Raw genomic sequence first — 11,003 nt, 5'->3', positions numbered from 1 at the left:
GTGTTCGGCCAGAACACTGGGCAGAGTCTGGTAAATGACACCATAGTCCCTATTTAGTGTATTATGGGCCCTGGTCTAAAGTAGTGCACTTTTTTAAAGGGAATTGAATGCCCTTTTGAATGCATACTGGGCCTATAGCTAGCAGGACATTGATATGAGTGGTGAGATGCCCAGGGACGAGGCCAATGTTATAGGGGAATTAATGATAGACCGGTGTCTTTAGTGATCGGGGTGGTCCGTGAGATACAGTAAGAACAATGGGGCACTGGTCTCACCCTAAGAGGAACTAATATCACATCCTCTCCCCAATCTGTAACTGTCATTCCTGGTAAACTTGTCTGTCTCTATTGTTCGATACTGTACCCTCAACCCGTTATGGTACTTGGCATATGAACCCCTAAAGACGTGTTACCGGAACCTTTACATCTAATAAACCAATTGACCTTTTCACTGATTTGTGGAAGCTGCATCTGACTGGATTACCTTACAAACTGGAGAGTTTTAAGAAATCCCATCACACGTACAAAGGCTGTAATAATACTCCCACTTGGGGCATAGTTCTGTGTTTTGAAGAGGTCCAGGAAATGGGGAGAGACACAGGTGTGGGGAGAGGTCAGAGGACTTGCTGATACACAAATTAACAAACTCCCTTTAGAGGTAGCAGTTGTGTAACATCACTATTTTGTCCCAGATCTCAACAGCTGTGGAAGATCAGAGGACCAATGTTAAGGGCATTACAGAATTCCCTTATTGAAATGTCATACCAAGACGGCTTAGTTTCCCCCCCTTAATGACAAGTACTGTAGGTATGCATTCTATCAGCAAGTATGTATACGATAGTTTTGCCCATTTAAAGAAAATCAGTTTCAGACGCAGAGCGCCACTGTTGGATACAAGACCACGCCCCTTCCAATGACGAAGGTTCCCTCCCTTCCTGCCGGAATCTCTAAATAGAGGAAGTGTCTGGGAGAGTGAGAGGGGAAGGCCGTTAGTAGAATGGATATGTGCCTTCTCTCCTTTCTTTCTGTGATGTTCTGGTCCTATGTGTAGGGCTCTCTTGGTGGTGGATGGGTGGACCGCTGAACTTATGGCAGACAGAGACAAGAATGGTGGTGACAAACCTGAAGGTACAGGCGTCTACATGCTCACGTTGAAATCACTAACCACCACCACAGACTACCAGCTGACTCCCCAACACCCACTTCTCACAACAGAGAAAACAATACATGGCTTTAATGTGTTTATGAGTTGGCTGTAAATGTGCATGCATCTAATTCTCTTACCCTCACCGACTGGAATTGTTTCTGTGTTAGACAAGGGAAGCTTATTCTAAGTGTTTCTCTGACAGCATCTCCACCTTGCCTATATTTAGACTAGTCATATTTTCCATAGGTTTATTGTGCCGCAGAATTGATGATGTCATGCTTGGTCATATTTAATGCTCATGGCCACCACTGAGACAGACGGTGCTGTTTGTCTAAATGGCACATACATACACACACACATAAACACATCGTGCTGCTCCCCATTGACTCATAATTGCTCATGACCACACACTCATACAAGCAAAACAACAAAACGGATATCTTTCCAGAAGTACAGACAGACATGTATACTTTTAATGTGGATCCTGTCACATATATTGTTTGATTGAATATCTGGTGAATTGAGCTTGTTTACATCTGATTGACAGATGCTGCAGCAGCGCTCTGAGGTGTGGCCAGAGGTGTGGAGGACAGAGAGCCTGGCCTGGGACACTGCCCTGAAGTGGGTATTGGGTGTGTTCTGTTGCCCTGAGCATTTGGAGAAGTTGGGACAGTACCGCAAAAGGGAATGTCTGAGGACCTCATCCATCCACTCCAGACTCAGGGTATCATGTAATTACAAACACACCTGCTCTCACTAGAAGCAATTGTCATTTCCCATGTGAAATTATATAGACTTGAGGGAGAACTTGATACCATTCCCCAGATCTGTGCCTCGACACAATCTCATAGCTCTACGGACAATTCTTTTGACCTCATGGCTTGGTTTTTGCTCTGACATGCACTGTCAACTATGGGACCTTTATATAGACAGGTGTGTGCCTTTCCAAATCATGTCCAATAACTTGAATTTACCACAAGTGCACTCCAAGTTTTCGAAACATCTCAAGGATGATCAATGGAAACAGGATGTACCAGAGCTCAAATCGTAGTCTCATAGCAGAGGGTCTGAATAAATAAGGTATTTCAGTTGTTTACTTTTAATACATTTGCAAAAATGTATAAAAATCTGTTTTCACTTTGTATTGTGTGTAAGGTATTGTGTGTGTATATTGATGAGGAAATAAATGTATTTAATCCATTTTAGAATAAGGCTGTAATGTAAAACACATTAGGGAAAAAGTCAAGGGGTCTGAATACTTACCGAATGCAGTGTATGTACACTTGTTTAATACAGAGAGAGGGTTGAGCATCATTCAAGAGCCCACATTGCTTACTGGAGTTTGTATTGTGTAGGAGAAAAGAGTCTGGGTGGAGTTTGTATTGTGTAGGAGAAAAGTGTCTGGGTGGAGTTTGTATTGTGTAGGAGAAAAGTGTCTGGGTGGAGTTTGTATTGTGTAGGAGAAAAGTGTCTGGGTGGAGTTTGTATTGTGTAGGAGAAAAGTGTCTGGGTGGATGCACAAGCCCTGGAGGTTGAGCTGACAGACTGGCAGAGAGACCAGGAACCAGACACTGACCATGAGGGTTTTTACCGCACCAGCCTGCCAACCATCATCACACAGTTTAACAAACATACAATCTACATTATTAAGGCTGCTTTAAAATGGTCAGTATATAAAATGTTTGCAATGTGGTTGTGGTAAATGTTATTTTAATGCACATACTTGAGTTGTGTTGGTGATATGTTGTGGAGGGTTTTGAGGCCTGTAAGTTGTGATGTTCTGTTGGTGTCATTGTTGTGTTAGATGCTGGAAGGGAATGCGCGGGTCGCTCTGATCAGTGAATCACTTTAGGATCAGACCGCACAGGTGCGGCTCTATGAGATGGAGCACCTCAATAGGTGGGTCTGTTTTTGTTTTGTGTACGTGCCTAATGTGGCTGTGTATGTATGTGAATAGTGTAGAGAATTTGTGATACTTTTCCTATAACCTATATATCACCTATAATATTTGCTTGTGCGTGTAAAATCACTGGATCTGCTTTCTCTCTACATCAGTCTCCATGTCCAAGTCTCTCATTTCATCTCCCTCTATTTCCAGTTTCTGGGAGGCGCCTGTTGAATTTGGGAAGGAGCATCGCTGGGATCAAAGCACAAATAACAAGTTCCACCTCTATCTACTGGCCTCTAAGAGACTGCATCATCCTCATCCTCTATCACCCCCTGGCTGCTCTGGACCGGGTTGTGAGGATGGCCTGCCGTCTGGCGATAGGCCAACTACTGCTGGAGCTCCAGCCCTTCCTGCAGGGACTCTTGTCTCGCTCCTGACTGGCCCAGGGATACATCACGCTCACTTCGAAGTTATGTGGCGTCCTGGAGCACCATATTGAGATGTATAGTTGTGTTCGCCCACCCTGCCAGCACCTATTGACAATCATATTAGTCTGTAGCTGACTTATACCAGTGTCCCGAGTAGCGTTTGCAGCCAGTGGCTGATGGTGGTGGAGTATGTGAGGGTGTTGATGCAGAAGAGGCTGGTGTGTTGTAATGCAGAGGAGTGACGCGAGCTGGCCCAGAGAATGGCACTGGTTGTGAGGATACACTTGAGTTTAGGTCCACGCCATACCCAACATACACCTCAAACCACACCCTCCTTCGTTTTAAACCACTGCACCATTTTATGTACAGTTTCCATTTTCACGTAAATACAAACACACTCTACACTAGCAGTCAAAAGTTTGGACACCAACTAATTCAAGGATTTTTCTTTATTTTTAATATTTTATTTTATACATTGTAGAATAATAGTGAAGACATAAACTATGAAATAACATATGGAATCATGTAGTAACCAAAAAAGTGTTAATCAAATCAAAATATATTTGATATTCTTCAAACAGCAACCCTTTGCCTTGATGACAGTTTTGCACACTCTTGGCATCCATCTTCTCTGACACCCTGATGCCTATTCCTAGCATGCCATTCTGTCTGCCTACTGCCATCTGTGCCTGGCTACCAATTTGCACCTTTTAAATTCACTAATCACACACACACAAGCTTGCGGTTTATAAGTTATATAAACTTGAAATGAACAGTAATACAATTAAAATGTGTGAAATTCATGACTTCTTCATTGGAATAATATGTTGATGAATCTGATAACTTTAAGTGTTTGATCACTGCCAGAAAGAAATACAGGCAACAAAATAAATACTTCATTAAATGGGGGATACAAAGTCTATTGAAAGCAGGTTCTTCCATACAGTTGTTGTTTCTGAGTTAATTAAGAAATTAACATCCCATCATGCTTAAGGTAATTTATAAAAATGCCAAGTTGTGCATTGTGTTGCCTACCATGGCTAGAAGAGATCTCAATGAATTGACTTTGAAAAAGGGGTCCCAAAGGTACATAGGAGACAGCATTTCCCACCACCTTCAACAAAACACCCAATTATGGAATTGTTCATGGAAGAATGGTGTCGCATCCCTCCAATAGAGTTCCAGGCACTTGTAGAATCTATGCCAAGATGCATTGAAGCTATTCTGGTAGCCCAACACCCTATTAAAGAGAAAGGAAAGGGGGGTACCTAGACAGTTGTACAACTGAATGCATACAACTGAAATTAAGACACTATGTTGGTGTTTTTTTATTTATTTTGGCATTTTCTTGGAGCAGTTAACTACAGCTAAGCATTAACGTCATTGTTGCCTTTCCACCGGCACTGTACTGTAGATGGCCTAAATACTGTACATCTGCAACGTTGGAAAGATGGGATTCCCCGATATTAAACGAGCCATGTAATTGCGACAACGTTAAAACATATTCTAAGAATAGCATAATTGAGAAATAACTTGCTGTGCATAGATCTCCTCTGAAACATGAATATTTGAGGCTTATATGAATAAACATGTCTAGTGGGAGACCTTGCTCTGAAGTAGGCCACCTTATCCACCTGTTTCATTGAGTAAGGGAATAATTTTATAAAGACAAAAGTATTTGGTTGTAATGTTGCACTATTTTATATCAAGTATGGCAACCATCCTCCAGGATAGCTACTGGGTGGCAACCATCCTCCAGGATAGCTACTGGGTGGCAACCATCCTCCAGGATAGCTACTGGGTGGCAACCATCCTCCGGGATAGCTACTGGGTGGCAACCATCCTCCGGGATAGCTACTGGGTGGCAACCATCCTCCGGGATAGCTACTGGGTGGCAACCATCCTCCGGGATAGCTACTGGGTGGCAACCATCCTCCGGGATAGCTAATGGGTGTGCATGCATTTGTTCAAGCCCTGATCTAACCACATTGTAGCCTAAACATCAGCTGCTCAACAGGACCTTGATAAGCAGACTTGGGTGTTTCAAGGCTGTATCTAGATAGAGGGTTGACCACATGTTGACAACATCTGACTAACAGTGCAGTTATACTTTGTGTGTGGGGGGGGGGTGAGTGCCTTGATCAAGGGCACAATGGCAGGAGATGGTAGGCCCACATGGGATCAGACACTGCAGCCTTCCAGTGTCAATAATGCTTACTATTTCATGTAGGGTATAATAATGGTTGAAAGTCATGGGGAAGTCATTGAAAATGTTTATGAATCCCTTATCAATGAGTAACTAGAGGTCTCTATGGCATAATGTCATTTTAGAATTTCTGTAAATATAGTCTTTAATGGACTCACTTGGAAAAAGACAGCTCCTGCACTTCTTTCATCCAAAATCAAGTACTGACTATAACCAGTTAGCAAGTTGAAAATGTCAGTACGTGTTCACACTCAGATTACAAGGGGTTAATGCCGCATTCAAAACAACTGGGAACTTTGCCTTCAGTGCATTCAAGACAACTGGGAACTCCGGGAAAAGCGAGCTCCGATTGGGGGAAAATCTTTTTGAACAGTCATCCGACTCGTAATTCCAAGTCAGACTCGGGTATCTTTCTTGAGCTCCGACCTGAAGATCACTGATGTCATGATTTGATCTCGTTTTTGTCCGAGTTCCCAGTTGTCTTGAAAGCGCCAAATTTTGACACCAGTGTATGACTTGGGGGATGACGTCAGGTGACATTTCTAGGGAAAACATGTCTGCCCCGGGTTGAGGCAATGCTGTCATAATCCAATTTTGTAGGGATTGGTGTAAAAACATTATTCTTGTGGAATACAATAGATACAGCATGTAAGTATGCTATTTCTGTTTTGTTATTTGTAATAAAATAGCAGAAATGTATAAAAAAAACTGTTTTCGCTTTTTCATTATGGGGTATAGTGTTTAGATTGAAGGGGAAAAAATGATTTTATCAATTTCAGAATAAGGCTGTATCGTAACAAAATGTGGAAAAGGAGAAGGGGTCTGAATACTTAACGAATGCACTGTAGATATGCAAGCTAGCTGACCCCGTTTTGTTGGTATATCATTTCATGTTAATGTATTGCAATATGCAAAGCACAAGCTACCTAATGTTTTCGTTCTTTGTCAATCACTTCAAGTCATGTTGCTAGCTATAGTTGAATTGAGGGGAGTTAATTTAAATGTGTGATATCCATGATCACCTGTTTGTTTCTCAGGACCTGTGAAACTGATATGCTGCACAATCACGATAGGGTGAGTATGTGGCCTGGCAGGAAACGCGTCATCCAATACAGCTTGTACAATACATGGTGCACACTTCTGTGAGTTGTGGAAGCTGTCTTGTTTCTTACCCTGTACGTAAACCACAATCTGTCTATCTCATAGAATGAGAAGTACTACTAGGATATTAGTGCTGCTGTGAGCAGAGTGAAGGCATGGGTGGTGAGAGTCATAATTCTGGACTGGCACTGGAACAGGACTGCTTTCCATGATGGCTGTCACAGCTGGTGCTGGCTACTGCCATGCTGTGGAGGTGAGAATGACAATTCTTGACTTGCTGAACCCCAGGCATTGTTGCCTAATCTATCAAAGTGCATTGACAGTTCACCGTCAATTAGAGGAAAGGGGAAAGGTGTTGTCTGTCTGATCGAATAGGTTTTCAAGCCCATGGCAGATGCTGCTCTCTGAACGGTGAAGATAAATGGCTTCTCCGACAATTTCAAGATCATCAATACACAAGTGACAGTTCGACCAAGTGAGTAACACACATTGCACACAGTCCTGTAATTTGTAGTCCACAGTTGTTTTGGTTGAAATGTTACTTTTCAAATTGCTTATGCTGCAGCAACGGTAAATCATTAATGTGACAAATTCTCTGTGACCTGAAATACAGTATTTCTGAAAAATGCAGTTTTTTTTTGTCTGCAGTGAAACTTTTCAACTAGATCTACTGTATTTTACCATCAGAATGTTAGATGAATGTGTTGTCACTGCAGATGGAGACATGCAGACTCGAGCCAACGTCCTTGTCACAGAGCTGTTTGACACAGAACTGATTGGAGAGGGAGCCTTAGCCAGCTATGAATAAGCTCATTTGGCCCCCGAGTGGCTCAGCGGTCTAAGGCATTGCATCTCAGTGCTAGAGGCGTCCCTACAGACCCTGGTTCGATTCCAGGCTGTATCACAACCGGCCGTAATTGGGGGAGTCCCATACGGCGGCACACAATTGGCCAGCGCTGTTAGGGTTTGCCCGGGGTAGGTCATCATTGTAAATAAGAGTTGTTTTCTTAACTGACTTGCCTAGTTAAATACAATAACATTTTAAATTTGGTCCAGGTAAGTGTGTTTGTGTGTAAGAGGCAAAGAAAGAGGCAGAGGGCTGTGCCCACTAGTTCCACAGTGTTATACCCAGCTGGTGGAGTCAGAGCAGTTGTGGAGCTATTTTTACTTTGTCATGCTCTTATTTGTATGTTTACATGCCTATTATTATGTGAAATTATTCCAACACAGCCACACAATAAGTTTTATCTGTCTGTATCCATCCAGGTGTTCAGTTTGGTAAACTGCAATGTTGAAGCAGGTCTTTGAACAAGTGAGTGGAGTCATGTAAATAAAGCATTAATTTAGTTGAAATATATTAGCAAACTCTCAATGACTACAGGGTTGCTAGTTGCTAAGACGTGTATATCTGTAGGTGCTGGATGCCAACTGCATAAGGGGAGAAGCTTTTCGAGCTGAAAGACGATGGCCAGAGTTTACCCATGATGTTGCACAACAATTTAAGTCAAGTCATCGTTTTAGTCAAAGTATGATATATTTGGGCATGAAGTGACAAATCCCAAGCTGCCCACTTTTTGCAAATCTGTGTGAATACGGTGTCTTTTCCTATGTTGTGATGTAGAAATTATTTTCAGCCTACGTTTCGTTTCAGGGCTGGGTTTTGTTTAAATGTTACCACTCACCAGCATGGCATTGTTTATTAATCAGAACAAGCTACAAAGTTATTCCTCTTTGTGAATGAGAGGAGCTGAACAGCCTTCTTATCACTTGCCGCCATGGAGCAAATTAAAATGGTGGGGTGCAAACATGTTTTTGCACCTTCACTTTCTTTACCAGAAAATTATCATAATCCATTGTATAATTTGTACATTTTCACTTATTTTTTAGCTAGTCCGTGTAAAATATAGATCTGAACCATTTCATAAATGGTATAATTGCGTGATATGATAGCACTTTCCAAACCCCCTCGCCCCAAGATGAATGGTTTTGACCACTAAAGTTTTGCATCACTAAACGCCACACTGCTCAAATCAAATTTTATTGGTCACATACACATATTTAGCAGATGCTATTTCGGGTGTAATGAACTGCTTGTGTTCCAAGGTCCAACAGTGCAGTAGTATCTAACAATTCACAAACATACACACAAATCTAAAAGTAAAGAATGGAATTAAGAAATATATAAATATTAGGAAGAGAAATGTCTGAGTGGCATTGACTACAATACAGAATATTCATATGAAATTAGGAAAACAGTATGTAAACATGATTAGTGTTACATTTAAAGTGACCAGTGATTTCATTTCTATGTATATAGGGCAGCAGCCTCTAAGGTGTTGGGTTGAGTAGCCGGCTAATGATGGCAATTTAACAGTCTGATGGCCTTGAGATAGAAGCTGTTTTTCAGTCTCTCGGTCCCAGCTTTGATGCACCTGTACAAACCTTGCCCTCTGGGTGATAGCGGGGTGAACAGGCCATGGCTCAGGTGGTTGATATCTTTGATCTTTTTGGCCTTCCTGTGACATCAGGTGCTGTAGATGTCCTGGAGGGCAGGCAGTGTGCCCCCTATGATGCGTTTTGCAGTCCATACCACCCTCTGGAGAGCCCTGCGGTGCAGTTGCCGTAACAGGCGGTGATACAGCCCGACAGGATGTTCTCCATTATACATAAGTTTGTGAGGTTCTTAGGGGCCAAGCCACATTTCTTCAGCTTACTGAGGTTGAATAGGCGCTGTTGCGCCTTCACCACACTGTTTGTGTGGGTGGACCATTTCAGATTGTAAGAAATGTGTACTCCGAGGAACTTGAAGCTTTTCACTTTTTGGAGGTGATATGATTCTTATCTAGCCTCTCAAAGCACTTCATGATGAAGTGAGTGTTACGGGGTGATAGTCATTTAGTTCAGTTACCTTTGTTCCTGTATCGAAAAAAGCGATGGTGGACACCTTGAAGCAAGTGGGGACAGCAGACTGGGATAGGGAGAGATTGAATATGTCCATAAATACTCCAGCCAGCTGGTCTGCACATGCTCTGAGGGATAGGGATACCGATAGGGATACTCTGAGCAGATAGGGATACCGTCTGGACCGGCAGCCTTTCGAGGTTTAACACGAGAATGTTGCCATCTATCACAGTTTTTGGTTCAGGTAGGTTTTAATAGTCACAGTGGGAACATCCCCTATACACTTCCTGATGAACTCAGTCACTGTGGCTGCATTCCAAACACGTAAAAGACACACCCTCTCCCCTCAGCCCTCAAATTAAGTGGACACTTCTGATGACATCTGATGAGTTTACACTTGCAGGGCAAGGGGCGAGGGAAGAATGAATTCATTTTAAATGGCCAGCTCTTGCCCAGTAATGTCACTCCTTCGTCCCACGGTTCTCCATATTAATGTTGGTTTTAAGTTTTGGCTGACTTTTCTTAGCAGATGTACAATCATCGGAAATTGAATTATGGGGCGTTTCAGGCCCCATGGTGAACATAATTGGACACTCGCAAACTCAATCAAAAACGAGGGCTGAGGGGCTAACGTTGCCAACTTCCCTTGCTTGGCTAATAAAATCTAATTTTATTGGTGACATGCACCGAATACAATAGGTTTAGACGTTACCGTGTATTGCTTACTTACAAGCCCTTAACCAACGATGCAGTTAAGAAAAAAATATTTATTAAATAAACTAAAGTAAAAAATAAAAGAGCAACAATAAAATAATGAGGCTATATACAGTGGGTAACGGGGAATGAGTCAATGTGCGGGGGGTACAGGTTAGTCAAGGTAATTGAGGTAATATGTACATATAGGTAGGGGTAAAGTGACTGCAAAGATAATAAACAGCAAGCAGCAGCAGTGTAACAATGGATATAGTCCGGGTAGCCATTTGATTAGCTGTTCAGGAGTCTTATGGCTTGGATCCACAGACGATGCAATCTCTATTGCACTCAACACTTCCCTAAATAGACCTTAGCACGGGTACTTCCAGTTTGAGTTTCTGCCTTTCGGAAGGGAGGAGAAGGTTTGCTGAAGGGAGGGCGGGGGAGGACCATATACTCTCCCTTCCGGGATGGCTACATGTATTTACAGTACCAGTCAAAAGTTTGACCACACCTACTCATTCCAGGGGTTTTCATTAGTCTACAATGTAGAAAATAATAAAAGAAAATAAGTGAAGACATCAAATCTATGAGATAAAAAAAATATGAATCCATATGTATTATTTTGTGTTATTGACTA

The 11,003-nt window shown here is 42.2% G+C and overlaps 2 long non-coding RNA genes across 4 annotated transcripts; both read left to right on the top strand.

The window, feature by feature from the left end:
- Positions 1–955: 955 nt before the first annotated feature.
- On the top strand, positions 956–4,385 carry LOC135508723 (uncharacterized). The gene is made up of 3 exons (XR_010450846.1): positions 956–1,127; positions 1,694–3,045; positions 3,245–4,385. It is a non-coding gene; the product is annotated as an uncharacterized LOC135508723 (long non-coding RNA).
- A 1,841-nt stretch (positions 4,386–6,226) lies between these two features.
- Positions 6,227–10,789, top strand: LOC135509461 (uncharacterized). 3 transcript variants are annotated; one of them, XR_010450936.1, is made up of 5 exons: positions 6,227–6,316; positions 6,706–6,742; positions 6,875–7,022; positions 7,145–7,244; positions 7,486–10,789. It is a non-coding gene; the product is annotated as an uncharacterized LOC135509461 (long non-coding RNA). The 3 variants fall into 3 exon arrangements; XR_010450935.1 differs by having other exon boundaries at positions 6,875–7,244; positions 7,486–8,081; positions 8,184–10,789; XR_010450934.1 differs by having other exon boundaries at positions 6,875–7,244.
- The last annotated feature ends 214 nt before the right edge of the window (positions 10,790–11,003 follow it).

This window comes from Oncorhynchus masou, chromosome 22, assembly GCF_036934945.1.
Source record: "Oncorhynchus masou masou isolate Uvic2021 chromosome 22, UVic_Omas_1.1, whole genome shotgun sequence".
Lineage (NCBI taxonomy): Eukaryota > Metazoa > Chordata > Actinopteri > Salmoniformes > Salmonidae > Oncorhynchus > Oncorhynchus masou.
This window is presented reverse-complemented; position numbering and strand designations above follow the sequence as displayed.